Raw genomic sequence first — 15,836 nt, 5'->3', positions numbered from 1 at the left:
CTTCGAGACTCGATCGATCCCCCCAGAATAGGATTTTTTTAAAAAATAAATCTTATCCCAAGAATTTTCACCTTTGTATTATAAATGTTAAATAAAATCTATTGACTTCGAACGACCGCCCCCCAAACTGTCAGCCTGGATCCGTCCCTGCTACCACCAGACTTATATTTGTTCTTTATGAGTTTATGTTTTGTGAATAACTTCTTTCTTCCAAGCGTCTGTATCTCGCTCACCCTGCTAGCGCTGCTAAGCGGAGGAATTCGTAACTATTACAGAAGCTGACCAGTTGCGGACGAAAGGCAACCGCATGAGACCAATACGGGAAGATAGGAGCGATGCAAGAATAAATCCACTTCCCCATGTTAAGAGATAGGAGCTCGCTGCCATATGCTCAATGTTACTGCTTCCAGTGGCAACGTTCGCTGCCACTGGACATGTAAATCTCTGTCTTTCTTTCCGTTTTTTTTATTGACTTTTTTCAGAAATGCATCAATACTGTTTCGCGCTCAAGAGCAGAGGTTTATTTTTTACTGATACACTACTTTAATACTTAAAAATAGTTTTAGTATTAAAAAAATATCCAGTTGCACAACCATGCAACATATAGTACCAGCCGCCACTGTGTTATTGCATGTTACACATGAAACTACAGAGCAACGTGTGATCCGAACCACATGAGCTTTCATCATGAATCAAACCGTATTTTCTACACCAAAGGGCATAAAATTGATAATTTAACTCCATTCTTTTCAAATTTTCACCTTTGATAAAATGGTATGATTAAATGCATACTGACTTGAAAATAATAAAAGAATTGGAATTTCTTGCTTGTGAATGCATCGGTAAATTACTAATGGAATCAAATTCAAGTAGATTCTCGCGATTCTTCCGTTTCGTTCCTAATTTTCGTTTTACCAGTTCTTTCACAATCATTCTCTTTCATCAAATATTTGGCTCCTTTATCTTGCAGGACATGATCGTAGGGTGTAAAACTAGAAATTCCACTTAATTTGTTTCATGTTCCAATTAATCTTTTCCAGTCATCCCTCGATTTCTACATCTTACTTACACATTTCTCGCGTTGTTTTGAGTAGTAGAGAGCTCTCTGAATTATTTCAAGTATAGATGAGATAAATGAATAAAATAAACCTGAAAAATTATTAATGAATACTAATGTAATTTTAATATTTCTTGATTGGCTTGATCTTCACAATTCGTTACTTCGTCGTAAGGAAAATACTAGAAAACGAAACAAACTGTCTTAATTTTAAAGGTACTTGCAAATTATTCGTTTAGCTATAGTATCAATTTTTTCATATCTGTAATCGAACTTGGGACTACTGGATTAAAAAGTAGTAGCGTAAAGTCTTTTGTTAAATATTAAGCACCTTTAAACTAGATGTACTGTAGGAATATTCTATTGCATTTCTAAATATTCATACACCACTCTTTGAATTCTGTAACAAAACATAAGATATTCACTATTTTCGGGAGGAATATTCGTAATAATCGTGTACGTAATTTTTGAGAATGGTTTATAAAACTGAGTCAGGGATGCCCTCGAAATATGGTATAATGTACGTTATGAAATAATGCGTCCATTTATACTATTGATGCCAAAGACTTAACTCTCAGAGTTCTTTGGTTTGTTTTCATTGGTGTCCGCAGGGGGGTCGAACGGGTCGACCGACCCCCTGGAATCTAGTGAGTACAGGCTAATATCTCTAAAATAAGAAGCAACTGTTTCAAATAAAAATGTATGTATTTTTTAAAAAGAAAGAAGGATGTTTGTAACACTGGAACATCATATTGTTTAAATATATATGCTTATTATGACAACATCTTGAAATTGCTTTCTTGGCACTCAAGAACAGATTACTTTGACCTGTTAGACCTCTTGGTGGGTCTTCCAAGTCAAATGTTAGGAAAACAAGGTAGCATTATTCCGTCTTCCCAAGTGACCAAAACTTCTTCGAAGAAAGAGGAGGAGACACACTCATCGTTAAAAATATGCATTGCTCTCTCTCAATCTCTGCGTTGCTTATATGAAATCCATACAAACACGTGACTTGGGTTGGGTAAAGTGCACAATTGAAAATAAATATTTGAATTCAGCGGGAGGTTTCCTCTATAAATCGAACAAAGGCGTTGTTTGTATCTTCTCAGGAGAGCAAGGACAAGCACGTAAAACGGAACATCTTTAAAAATAATGGGTAACATGAGTTCGCTGGCTTGGGGCTGGCTCGTTCTTTTTCTTTGTTGAAACAAGGAAATAGACGGTATTTATTGCCTCCCTCTCTCCTCCCCCTTACCCGTATTCAAAAGCAAGGCCCATAAAGCTATAACCTGCTACTTGTCACCAAAAATGACTACTCGCTAATCCATATTTCAAGGTTGGGTAAATGACCTGCCTTCCAAACTTCCTTTGTATGGAATATTATTTTCGGCTGATGAAGAAGGGATGCTAATAAAATACACCATCTGTTGCCAGTTAGGCATTATACATTTCTATTTGTGGTAGCTAGTCAATATTTCAAGTAAAAGAGATCAAGTTAGTTCAGTTGAGTTGTTAACTGTGTGGAAACCGCTTGTTGATATTTGTTTCGAACTTATTTTAATTTTTGAGTGTAATTAAACTAATAGCAGCCTTTTTCTCTGCTCCGACAATGGACAGGAAAAGCGAGAAGCGTTTTACTTTCTATTCAGCGTTCTAAAAATAACTACTATCTTCAGTCTTAAGCCTCTATTCAAACAAAAAGAGATGGAAATCAACCACTTTCGGTTTTAACGGTGAAAGCTATAGAATAAAAACTATAATATACAACAAAAGCGGTTTTCTGCAATCAATTAGGCGTCACAAGAATCTGTTTCGTCTCTAGTCTAGTCTCTCTACTAAAACCGGAAGTGATAGAAATCTACTAAAATTTCCAGTTTCAATATTAATTGTGAAAATATCGTACCACAGAAACCAAACTCCTTTGCGTTGTGTACACGTGGCACTGCTACTTGTTTTTGAACAATTTTCTTTACCTTATGGATAATTATGGCCTCTATTTTTTAAACCATAAGTCAAACTCGATGTCATACGTTAATTGTTGCCAGTAGAGCACAAATTATTTACTAATCTGCCCATTCAGCACTGTTTAAGATGACTAAGCCAAACCGAATAGCGCGTCTGAACAAGGAATTGTGAGTTATGGAAACTAATATATAAAATTATTTGCGTGAAGTTAAATCTACTTTAGATTTGTAATAAGGGATAAGAAATTGTAAACATCTGAGAGATTATTTGGTTCATACACTTACAGTTAAGAAATAGATAAGAGCCTAAGATAGATTAGGTTAGAGCTAAGTTAGGATAAAGCTGGAAGTATAAAATCTTCCATTATGCTATTCTATGACAACCAATTAGGTTAAATAATCTTCAATAAAATTCTGTAAGCGCTTACACATTTTGGTAATGAAAGTCTTGTGAAAAGAGCTAGTTGACCTTTGATCTCGAATTGGACCGGTTTGCGGTTATTAATAAAATATTTATTTAACAAAGTTGTCTGGGTTACGATTTTTAGAAAATCGAAACTTATTTCCACGTGTAAACTACCCCGTGGATTCTTTGTAGAACAAATGAGTTATAATACTATACTGTCAGGCAGGGGCGGATCCAGGACCGACTTCTGGGGGGGGGGCGGTGGATTGTCATACTGCAACTTTTAAGGGCTTCAAACTTTGGGATGGGTTTTATTTATATATATAAAATAAGGAAGTTTCCTCTTCTGGGGGGGAACGATCGCCCCATTCGCCCCCTCCCCTGGATCCGCCCCTGCTGTCAGGTTACAAACAGAATGGCATGGGTCTTTTTTTTATTGTCAGAAAAGAACTCAGCCCAAGACTGAAATACTTCTGGTTTTTTTTCTTTCTAAAACTTATAGAGTTGTAAATACACTATTGATGTATGAAACATAAACAAAATCCGTTGCAGACGTTTCCGAGAAAATCTTTTTTTCCCCTAATTTTCACCCTTCAGCAAAGTACTCTTATTTTTAGAGGTACAAGAAAATGCGACCCCTTCCCTGGAGAATCTTGGAAAACTGACACACTTCCTGGAGAATCTTGGAAAATAATCACTTATCCAACATTTCGCTCTCTAGTTACTTCTTTTTTTGTACCATTACAACCAACTTTGTGCCGACTATATCTCTGAAATAACGCAATTTGTGCACCAAGATTGGTCTATAGGCTTTTTCACGTTTACGTGTGAGGATTCACTTCCCAAAGTTATTTCCTAACATGTGTATATATTACAATTACTTACTTTCGAGTAACAAGAACTAGAAATGTTCGAAGCCCTAGTTCTACTTATATTTATGACCATAGTCTGAAACATTATAAAATCGCCCACGTAATCTAAATTATGGTGACATTACTGTGTCCGTCCTTTATTAGCTTGGTTGGCTTTGTGGGTTTAGAGTTTAGCCTCCCTTTCTGCACCAGTGTTGTAAGAGACTGATGATTACGGAGCCTTCAGTGGGATTCGTATCCTTAGTAACGCATTGAAATTTCAAGGCTTTTCCACCGGGTATCGAATCCGAGATCCATGCTCCAAAATGAGCGAGCTACGCACAATACCAACGAGAAGAGCTGTTGTATTTTTGAAATGTTACTTACATATGTTTATTCACAGGCAATTTGGTTCATGGGTTTCAGTCCATCGTTTCTGTTGAATGGATCTTGAAGTAAAGTTGATTTTTCATTACTTCCTGAAAATTTGAATAATGTTACAAGGAAGTGGAAGTAACTACCCGCTACGAATTTCAAATCCCAGTCACTAGAGGGAATTATGTATTTTGTATTCATGTAAATGTCTCATACAAATTTAGTGCTGCAAAGGAACGCTAAATTTCAGCCATGATCTGCATCGAACTGTTGATCCTACTACCCACAGTATATTTTTTTTACAGTTGAGGCAGTGCTATTATAAAGTTGGAACTAACTAATGCAGCAGCAGGAAATCGTAAGAAGCAAAGAGTTCAAATTGTCGTGTTCTTTCTTTCTGGCGTTTACAAGAAAATCTACCTGCTCTGCAGAAACGAAAGAAACAAATAGGATGAGGGTGGCACCCCGAGGCATTCTACCACACCCATTGGAAAGGGCCTTGAGAGGGGGAGGGAAATCCCTGCCTGTCAGCAGCACATCTGTTCGTGAAGACCAAATTGGAGCAGATATATTCAACCACTATCTAATATATAGTCCACTACAATGTTACCAAAACAATGTTCATTACTCGCGATCTACGTCATTAAGCGTGAAATTGAAACAACTATTTAATTTCTATTGATTTTCTCTATTCATATGGAAGATTTTAAGTTGTTACGTACCCTATTTCGTTAGATATTCATGAAGTAAAATTTACATGTTATCTTATAGGGACTAAGAAACTAGTGGTAAAAGGTATAAGATCCCCTTAAGCGTGTTAAAACTTGGTTAGGATATACCATGTCTGAAGAACGATTAACAGGATTATGCATGATGAGTCTCCATCGAGAAACTGTACAAAACATCAAAACAGAATTTATATCTGCTGTGTTGGATGCCTTTGGAAGAGGCCAAGATGTGTGCAATTTTTGTTCAAAAAGTAAGGCATATAAAGTATTGATTGGTTATTATTCGTGTGCTATGTGAATCTAATTTTAATATTTATTTGAGTAATTTAGATGTAGTAAATTTAGTGTTTTTTCATTAACCACGTGACTTTGAAAAGAGCCATTATCAAACAAACTTCCCAGATATGTGAAATTTCTGCATTAGTAGTTGTTCATTAACTGTGATTCGTATAATGAATAATAAAGGATAGAAATTCGTACTTCAAATCAAACTTACTAAACAATTGAGTTGTGTGAGTGAAATATGAAATGGTTTTAGTTACCAGAAATATGAAGCCATTGGCAGACTGATAGTGATCTTTATTGTAATGGTGATCCTGAATGTGGTCTCTCCTGCTATTGGTAAGTAATATATACTTTTTTCTTTTATATTTTCTGTTCAGCGTTGATAAAAGTTTATGTTGCTCTTATATGAATAAAACGTATTTCCATTTGACCCGAAGTGCATATGTCATATTGACTTGTTAAACATCAAGGAAAGAAAGAAATATTTTAAAAGGGGACTCTGGGAAAGGTGTTGCTACAAAAATTTTGAAGTAGTCTGTACAACCTTGGTGTACAGTGTATATAGATTAATTTTATGTAATCCATTTTGTCATCTAATTTCATTTCGTATTTGTTGTCGTTCATAGTTTTATAGTCTTTCACAGTCTTTCATAATAATAATAGTATCATCAAAATAAATAATATTTTCATGTTTTGTAGTAGTAGAAAAGGGAAAATGCTACAAAAAGGAAGCAGGGGTGTCATTTTAGGTCATTTCAGATTTGGCTTGGAGGGAGGGGAAGGCCCCTACCGACATAAGATTTTCACGGGTTTTACTAGTATATTAGTAAACAGTTGAGTAAACTATATTGTTTCTCAAACTCAGGGAGGGGAAATTTCCTTCTGTCTCCTAAACAACACCCCTGAAAGAGGTCGTGACTTCTTTTTGGAAAATACGGGAGCACATTAAATGGTTAAATATGTTTCTCAATCATCCAGACCAAAATTACTTCGATTTTTATCTTTCTAATAATAATAATAATAATAATAATAATAATAATAATAATAATAATAATAATAATAATTATTATTATTATTATTATTATTATTATTATTATTATTATTATTATTATTATTATTGTTATTATTATTATTATTTAGTAATGCTCATAGCAAGTCTCAGAAGGAACTAAACGTTATGTAAATAACATATAAAGAAAAAAATCATTAAAACAATATTTTTGAAACATTTCATACTATTAAATTTAACTCAGTGTCTCTTAAAGTTTACTAAGAATAAAAGACGGATACGATGTTTTGTAAAACGCGAAAGAAGAGTTATAGGGAAACTAAATACATTTTTAACTATGATTGTGCATTTTCTGAAACTGAAAATAACTCAAAGTTTTATTTTAGAAAGAATATTCTGTTACTCCATAAGTGTAATTTTTTACTCTACAAACGTACTTTTTTTTTTTATATATAAATCTGCTATCCTCTTTGAAACTCGTTACATCATTATTTAAATACATAAGTATTATTCTACAGCAGTGATCGCCAAACAATCGATCGCGAGCTACTAATAGCTCACAGTGACATTTTCGGTAGATCGCGTTAACGCTCCGATTGGCTACGTAAGTGTAAGTTTGTAAGCGATAAACAAATGTAAGATTCTTTTTTTTTTAAGTTGGTAGTTCTTTTGGTTGGTAGCACACAGTAGAATTCAAAAACTGTAAGGTAGCTTAGAAGCTTCAGAAGTTTGGCGACCACTGTTGTATAATATAGAGCACGTAACGGTTAACACATATTTTCGGACTATGTGATTCCAAGCTCAATCTGGATGAGTGCGCAGTGAATTAAGGTCACGTAATAGCAGATGGTTCTGTATGGTATCGTTGTTACGCAAAACAATAATCAAAAAATGAATACTATAGAGAAAATGTGTAAGCTCGTGTGCTAGTATCCAAATGTAATTGAGGGGGTGAGCGCAACAGTGGTCTAACCTACATTTTTTAAAAATGGAGAAAAATCGAGTTAAAGTTAAACACATGTACTTTTTGTACAATATACCAAAAGCAACCACAAGTGGTTGAATATGTCATACATTGTACATACATATATTGTACAAAACACATGTGTTTAAGTTTAACTTGATTTTTCTCCATTTTTAAAAATGTGGGTTAGACCACTCTTGCGTTCACCCCCTCAATTTCAGTAATAACGGTACAGGAAAGTGAAAAATAATTTTAACAAAAAAAGAAAGAAAGAAAGATAAAAAAAGGAAGAAAATTTATTTTCCGTCAGACAAATAACCAAAAGCGTTACTGTTTTAAGTACCCGTCACTGCTCTGCTTTAGCACTATTGAGATATGTTGGTGAGGGTCGCACAAGCGCAGTTCGCTAACATTTGCTTGTTGAGTTCCTCAAGAAACCTCACATACTGTACTATGTCTCAAAAGGGCATTAAATGATTTATTGACAGCTCTTGTATCTACTTCATAACATATATATATCTTCTATTGATAGCAAATTGACTATTGTCTCTTTGACAATAACTACCCAATCACTAGACATTTCTCTTCATGTCACGTTGTGAATTTTGTTCTGTACTATATGCCGTTAACCATATTATATAATCCTATCCTCCAAACATGATCTCTACGTCATGGTATTCCGTTAGTCTTCTTTCCTTTCCCTTTTCTGATTTGTAAACCATTCTCTAATTTCTAGAAGCTTCAGTCGTTATGGATCATTATGGCTTACAGTTCTTGTTTCTTTTCCTTTTTTTTAACACCTTCTTCAATAGTTCGTTCCACTTTGTTCTCCACTTACTTTCAATATGTCTCATTCTTCTTTTCCTAATGTGACAACATATGTCCTTGGTTCTTTCTCACAGACGAAAATTTAGTTATTCATCAACCATCTACTGAGTTCATTCATTTCCCTCAAGGCTGACAAGCGGAACAAAGTGAGAACTTGTTTTGACTCGTGAGAGTGATTTTGTTCTTTCTCTTCTCTTCCTTCCATTGATGGCGATACATAAACTGTTCATATTAAATTAACCTCTTTCCTTACTCAAATGCCAAATGTAAACAATCTATTACTGCTTACAAAAATGTTCTTGATTTGATATTTTTAAAAAGAAACCTCGTTTCTAATGCTAATATTTTTAACTTCGAGCATTTTTGAGATTCTCTTTTTGAGAATGCTTTCTTTCACATTCGAACGTCAAATATACTGATTGTACTTCTAGTTTTATAGAACATAATAGTCTTTTTCGAATTTTCAACAGCAAGACCGTTGACGCAATGACGTCATTTTGACTTATGCAGAACTTAGTTATTAGTGTATCCGCATTTGGTACAAAGTGCTTTGTTTTGATTACCTGTGCAGGCATACGTGGTTGGATCTCACATTAATAGTTTATACCCAGCTGATAGCTATAGCTTCCGTGCTGACAGAATGTAAATTCTAAACCGATTTGGTAGCTAATTTCATTACTATTATAATAGCTTTGGGAAGATATAAAACTTTATGGGTTAGCTGTTTGTTCATTTGTTGAAGTTAAACGTTCCCTTTCAGCATTAAGGCTATATGAAACGTGGATACAGCTTGAGGTGGAATCTGAATCAACAAAATGCGTTGAAATTTCAATGCTTTTCCACCGGAAATCGAACACAAAACCATGTGCAGTAAAGGTGCGCTCCTCAGCCATTATAACAGCGCGGAAGGTAATTTTACTTCTGTTTGCAGTTCGGCGTCCTTTTTTAAGTATATGGATATACAATAACAATAATGTATGTGAAATTGCAGCTTTACGCGAAATACGAACCACATACATCTCATTGTATCCCAGCTAGAGACTCCCCACATAGGTAGCATACGTAATTGTTAGCAGTCCTTTTATTTGGGAGCTCTTGCAATATTCAAATGTATCATAATGACATAAGTATAGGCACTGCTACCAATAGCGTAATTTCAGATTTTGTCAGAGAAGGGGGCAAGTTTTTCACCGACATAGGGTTTTGCGTTCTTTTATTGGTTTATTAGTGTAGAATGTATTAAAAACCATGCACTTCTCAAACTCTAAGGGGGAATTACTCCCTCTGCAATCCCCAAATGACGCCACTGTTGCTAGTCTTATACAAACAGAAAATTTTATCTCACAGAAACACGGAAATAATGTTTTTACATCGGTGACGAGGTTACTGTTCCATCCCTTTGTTAAAGTTTCTTTGTTTAAACGCAACGAATCCCAAAAGATATTACACGAGAGGCAATGCTTTAAATCCTTCAAATTACACCACATATCTCTTAGACTCATAAATTATCATATTGATAGATACTAATGTCACATACTTTGAATATAAGTGCTACATTTTATAAATATTATCTTGTTCTCTCGTAATAATATGAAATTTTCTCGTAACTAGATTACAAGTTGACTAGATATTAAAAGCTTTAATACCAATGAAGGTCTAAGTAAGAGATAGTTAATCTCAGCTTAATACATATCAAAATCAATATCATCTACAAAAATTGCGGAATCAAATTTGATTCCTGGCATTTTTTTTTTAAAAAAAGAATGAACTTACAATATTGTTCTTTTTTGTTGTTGTTGTCGTTTATAGTTGGTGTTAAAAATGTTTGTATGTGAGAAAAGATCGACGAAACGTATAAAAGTCTTGAGTAAACATACAGTGTATCTCACAATATGACATTGAAGCTCTAAAATTAAATTATTGTGAGCTTGAATTACTCTGTAAAAACAACACTAGAGCAAGATTGGTTAAACAGATCTTTGAAATTACTAATGTTAAACTGATACTATATAATGTTTGGAAGATAGTCTAAGTCGAAATTAAATTAATGACTTACAAAGCTAAATAAAACAAATTTGTCGAAATTACATTTGTACAGAAATATTGAGCTTGAAATATTTCAGAAAAATAAGAGGAGAATAATATAAGCGCTCTTATGCATTACACAGTTCCAGGGATGAACATTCAGACACGGGTAGTGAAATGCAAATTATGCTTTGAATACGACGTGATATATTAATAAAAATGTTATAAGTAGTTCTCTTTCTTGTGTAAATTCTGAACTCTAGAAGTTTAATATCATAAACGTAATTTATAAAACAAATGGTCTATTCTGCTATTTTTTTATTAACCGTAAAGCTGATGGAAACTCGTTCAGTCTCAACATTTTATCTTAAGCCCAAATTATATTTATGTTATAGCATTAATTTGAGTTTACTTTGTATTCTACATTTTCATTATAAATGAAATCTTATTTTATTGATTATTTGCTACTTAAAACTGTACAACTTACGTTATGGAATATTAGATCATAATTCAGAAAATAAACTAGATTACATATTCATAATTGCTAATTGTATAGTTAATTTCATAGTAAGTATATTTTTAATTTTAAGAGCATGTTTCTAAAAATTTCAATTTATAAGAAATATAGAGGAACCAGTGATTTAACAGTAATACAGTTTTGTTTTTGTCTGAATTATCAAATTAATTGATGATATGTATAACTTAAAGGGTGAAACGTTTTAGGTAATGACACGACACTTAAAATGTACTTCAGTTTAACAGCTAATCCAATTTATTGGAGTTTGTTGGATTGGGATTGGATTTGAGTTTAGCGCCCCGTTCAGCAGTGAGGCTATGTGCGACGTGGATCTACACCTTAACGTGGGATCCGAAACACATGAGCTTCCGCACCATATTCGAGTATATAATTTTAGAAATTGTTTGTGTTTGAAATAGTGGTAAATGAATTGCTCTAATCGTAAACTTTTATTATGAGAAGAAATATTTAATCTGACAGTTGCAAATAAGGAGTGAGTATATAGTTTTGCATGATTGGATAATTTGTTCACTTATACTAATGCATCTGGTTTCATCACTGGTTGATATACTTTTGTCATTTCCCTAAAACACTCTTATTGCCGGTGATTTATGCCAATATTTTGTACAAAAAAATTAAAAACCGCCCAATTGATGATTGCCAATATTAGATACCAACACGACAAATCCAATTTGAAACTCGGAAGCTTTTTACGTAGCTACAACGTTTGTGTCGGAAACAATTATAAAGTTATCACACCGTCACAACAATCCTTTCCGCTCACTCAAGTTCACTTTCCTTTCATCATATTCACCACTGATTTTACTGACAAACATTCTTTGAACAGCGCCGGAAAATATCTTCATGTGTTTTGTGGCACTTAGCGCACCGCTACGGAAGTAATAGTTAGCCGTTCACTACAACACACAAACACAGACAAGATGATGCACTCACCTGATGCTTTGCTTGATGCTCCCTCTGGAAGCTCACCAACAAATCACCGAGATGGCTTCAACAGCCTGTATATACCTGTACCACCTCCGCCCCCGTAACCTACATTTCGATTCCGCTCCTCTCGTCTTTGTTGAGGGAAGCTCAGTGCGGGGCCCGGTTCCTCTTTTACCTGCACTTCGCTGCAGAGAGCCATCACCCAGCGGCGAGGATAAAGTAAACCTTTGTTAATATTTGTAGTCCCTGAGCGAAGATGCCTTTTCTTTTCCTCTATTTTATATTTTTGTTTTAATGCAACAAGGGGATTTTCTTCGGGTATCTCGCTACTAGAATGTGATTAAGCAACTGTTTCTGTGACCCGTCAGTCTATCCGTGCATTACAGTGAAATTAATTGGCCCAACTTTTAAAAGTTGTGTTTCATTAAATCCTTTTAAGCAAGCTAAAATAAAATCTTACTGATTACGCTTGTCAGTGAGTACGAATTTATTTAATTTTTATTTATTAATTCAATAAACGCATACGCTTCTATAGATGTATTAAAGAAACTAGTAAGGCTTAATAGGCAATTCTATTTTATACCTTAATGTATGACAAATAATTGACTTAAAGCTACTAGAAATATTACTTCGAAGTAGACACACTTCGAAACAACCATGCAAGAGTATACGTAATAATTATTGAAAGGTAATTATTTTGCGTTTTCATATTTCTGTTTTCAATAAATAATAGAACCATATAAAGTTTAATAATGTAGGTATCTGCAGTGTCTTCACCCTTCAGTCTATAGGCTTTTGAATTACGAAATTACCTTGTCAGTCAGGCTAAGTAAGTCTAGTGACAATTATATATTCAATGAACAATATAATCTTCCAAAAAATATTTTTATAATTAAGTAACTCTAGCCAAGCCAACATTAAATTCGATTGATTTTTCTACTTTTCCCGTTTTAAAAATTGCCCTGTAACTTCCTTGCTAGTCTGTAAACATCGAATGTTGAAAGTTTTTTTTATATATGTTAAATATATGAAAATTATATTAGAGAATAGAGAAACTTTTCCAATTAAATTACTTCTAATTACAAAGTATTTACATTTTCAAAGTTAGAATTAAATTCAGTATCTATCTTGGTCTCAAACATAAGCATTAACATAATTTGAAATTATTAAGATATTTCACAATATAATGTTCAGAGAGGGCTTAATTAAAAATTCTTGTACTTATTTTCTCTATTTTCTTAGAAAACTTCACTTCAAACTTTATAATAGTGTTTGGGATACCTTTTCTGATTTCTGGGTTGCAATGAAATTACCAAGCTGATGAGTACATTATCTCTTCTAATAATAAGATTTTTGTTTGAACAGTCAATTTTCATCAATATGATGCATTGGTTGCATAAGTGTAAGGCGTACAGCTATATAAACGTAACACGGAGCCTGTGGTCTTCACGTAGACAGCGGTTAAAATGGCCACACTTCTCAATAGCTAAAAAAATCATAAAGATATAAGTATTTCCTTTCGAGCTTTTATATCAAGCAAGTAAATAGGTCTTTAAGGAATTATTCATATGAACATTGAGTAGTCAACACTCTTGGGGAAAGAAGCATAATCTTTGCAAATTTTTATGCTTTCTTTACTTAACAAAGAGAGATATCCACACAGTAAACCAGAATTTTGCTCAATTAGTTCATGAAGCATCTAAGCCTGGGACAACTAACCCACGATATGCGAATTCATGTGTGATAGGCATTCAGTTGTCACATGCTTATTTTATTTTTGAAATGAAGCTGTTATTGCTAAGCAAAATTAATTCATGCTAATCAGAATTACCGCTAGGACCATTTAAGCCGAGTAGAACATTTGTTTCATGAAATAGAAAAATGTTAAGTTAGAAAGATTTATTAAAAATTCTGCATATAAGAAGTGCTACGAAGCGTACTGAGTTGACTGAATCTAATTTTTAGTGTGAGCAATAATTTATATTTGACAAAATTTTCAGCAGCGGTAAATTTGTGTGACAGTAAAACCAAAATATTTTAGATTTAAGTAAAACTAGTTGAGCCTGCGCTGTCTACTCAGCGCATCATTCTGTTATGACCATGAATCTCCTTCCCACTGTACATGTCTCCTTACTCACACAAGCAAAAGATAGGAGATTCACAAAGGAAGTGAATTGCAATGTTGGAGTGAATTTGTAGAAAATTTATAGAAGTAACACGATATCAAGTGGAAATATATTTTATAATAAATCCATATCCGTCCAAGTACGCCTCATTGCGTCTCTTCAGGCCTTTGAAGTTGCCAGCATGCACTAGGTTTCGCCATTCAGATTTAAGCAAAGCGCCTGCAATGTACATCAACCCACCATACGTAACTTCTCTACTGGTTGCCTAACACCGTAGTTTCTGCCTGCAACAATGTTAATCTTATGGGCTCAAAAGGCCCCTAAATAAAAATATTGAATAGAACAATAACGACACGGTTTTTGAACATTTGAATGAGAATTGGACAATCTACACAAAATTTGGAATCGACTAGTAAAAACGCCACGTTTCTAGCACTTATGATTTTCGAGATCAAGTCCATTTACAGACACAAGTGAAAGACGTCTTGATAAAAATTGGCAAGACATACCATAAAAGGAAAATTTTTCTATTACTCTTTCAATATCTTGCACTGTTTGCAAGATTTGAGCCTACGTCCGGTTGGAGTTTTTAATTCATGTATGATTAGTGTTTTCTTTCTTCTTGTATGCAGTATGTAATAAGCAAATACATTACACACACAATTAATTATAATGTCAGTGATATATATAGTATTCATTGGGCAAAACACTCCAAACGATGAAGATTCAACTTTGAAATAGTTATTCTTCGTGTTTCATTATCATATGGCCATGAAACAAACGCATGAGAGGTTTGCAAGGCCTGTATACAATTATGTGGTGTCGGAATGTATAATGCGTGGGATATGATGCTACAGTTTTTTTTTTAAATTTCAACACTTCCAGTGTACCCGTAAAGATGTAATAAAGAAATAATGAGCACGTTTTTTAAATATTCAATTAGAACTGGACAATCTACATAAAATTTACAATCGATCAGTGAAAGCGTCATCTTTCTAGAGTCTGTAGCTTCCGAGATCGCATTGTCGAAAGGATTTACCACAAACATATAAACGTCCACAAACGTATAGTTTAAAAAATCCAAAGATGGCAGCACAATTAATTTGCATTGATTTTCGACAAGGCTTATTAAAATAAAAAGGTTTTGAACAATAATTTAGACAATAAACTTTATGAAAAAAGGTCTATTTAAGTAATTTATTCAAAGTACACATAATATAAAACATTTGTCTTCGTTAAACGTGAAATCACAAATAACCGCAAATCAAACGTTTGAAATCCAAAGTTATAAGTTGGAGCTCAGGCTCTTTGATGCTATTGTAGCATTTTCATAGATAGATAGATAGATAGATAGATAGATAGACAGACAGACAGATAGATAGACTAGTACAAAATTTACCTCTGTTACGCTATGATTTAACGAACCCGACGGTTAATAGTCTTATAAAGCCAAATTTCTTCATTGGATTTTATTCTGTTTCAAGGTAATCCATCCTAGATTAATATTATTCGATTCTCTAAAATTTCGTTTTATGTTATTCTCCCATTTTCTTCTTGATGTATTCAAATGTCTTTTTCTTAAGCTCTCGACTAAGAAAACAACCATACGAGCTCGTTTCAAAACGTGTAAGGAAGAAATGTTTGGTTTAGTTCAAAGAATGCAGAATCATTATGAAAAATGCAATGCTGTGAAAAAACTGGAAACCCAAACAGATGGTAGAAATGTTGATCCGAATATTGTTTCTAATGTTGA

At 33.7% G+C, this 15,836-nt stretch overlaps 1 protein-coding gene across 1 annotated transcript in view; it reads right to left on the bottom strand.

Annotated features, from left to right (window-relative positions):
• The window catches only part of LOC145693341 (C-type lectin mosGCTL-7), a 71,296-nt gene extending 59,276 nt beyond the window's left edge, over positions 1-12,020 (bottom strand). The window contains exon 1 of the mRNA XM_081769239.1: positions 11,964-12,020. The gene's annotated coding sequence lies outside the window, so the exon portion shown is untranslated. The remainder of the gene's footprint in view (positions 1-11,963) is intronic.
• Between the last annotated feature and the right edge of the window lie 3,816 nt (positions 12,021-15,836).

The sequence above is a fragment of the Thermobia domestica genome, chromosome 8, assembly GCF_964235325.1.
Source record: "Thermobia domestica chromosome 8, izTheDome1.hap1.1, whole genome shotgun sequence".
Lineage (NCBI taxonomy): Eukaryota > Metazoa > Arthropoda > Insecta > Zygentoma > Lepismatidae > Thermobia > Thermobia domestica.
This window is presented reverse-complemented; position numbering and strand designations above follow the sequence as displayed.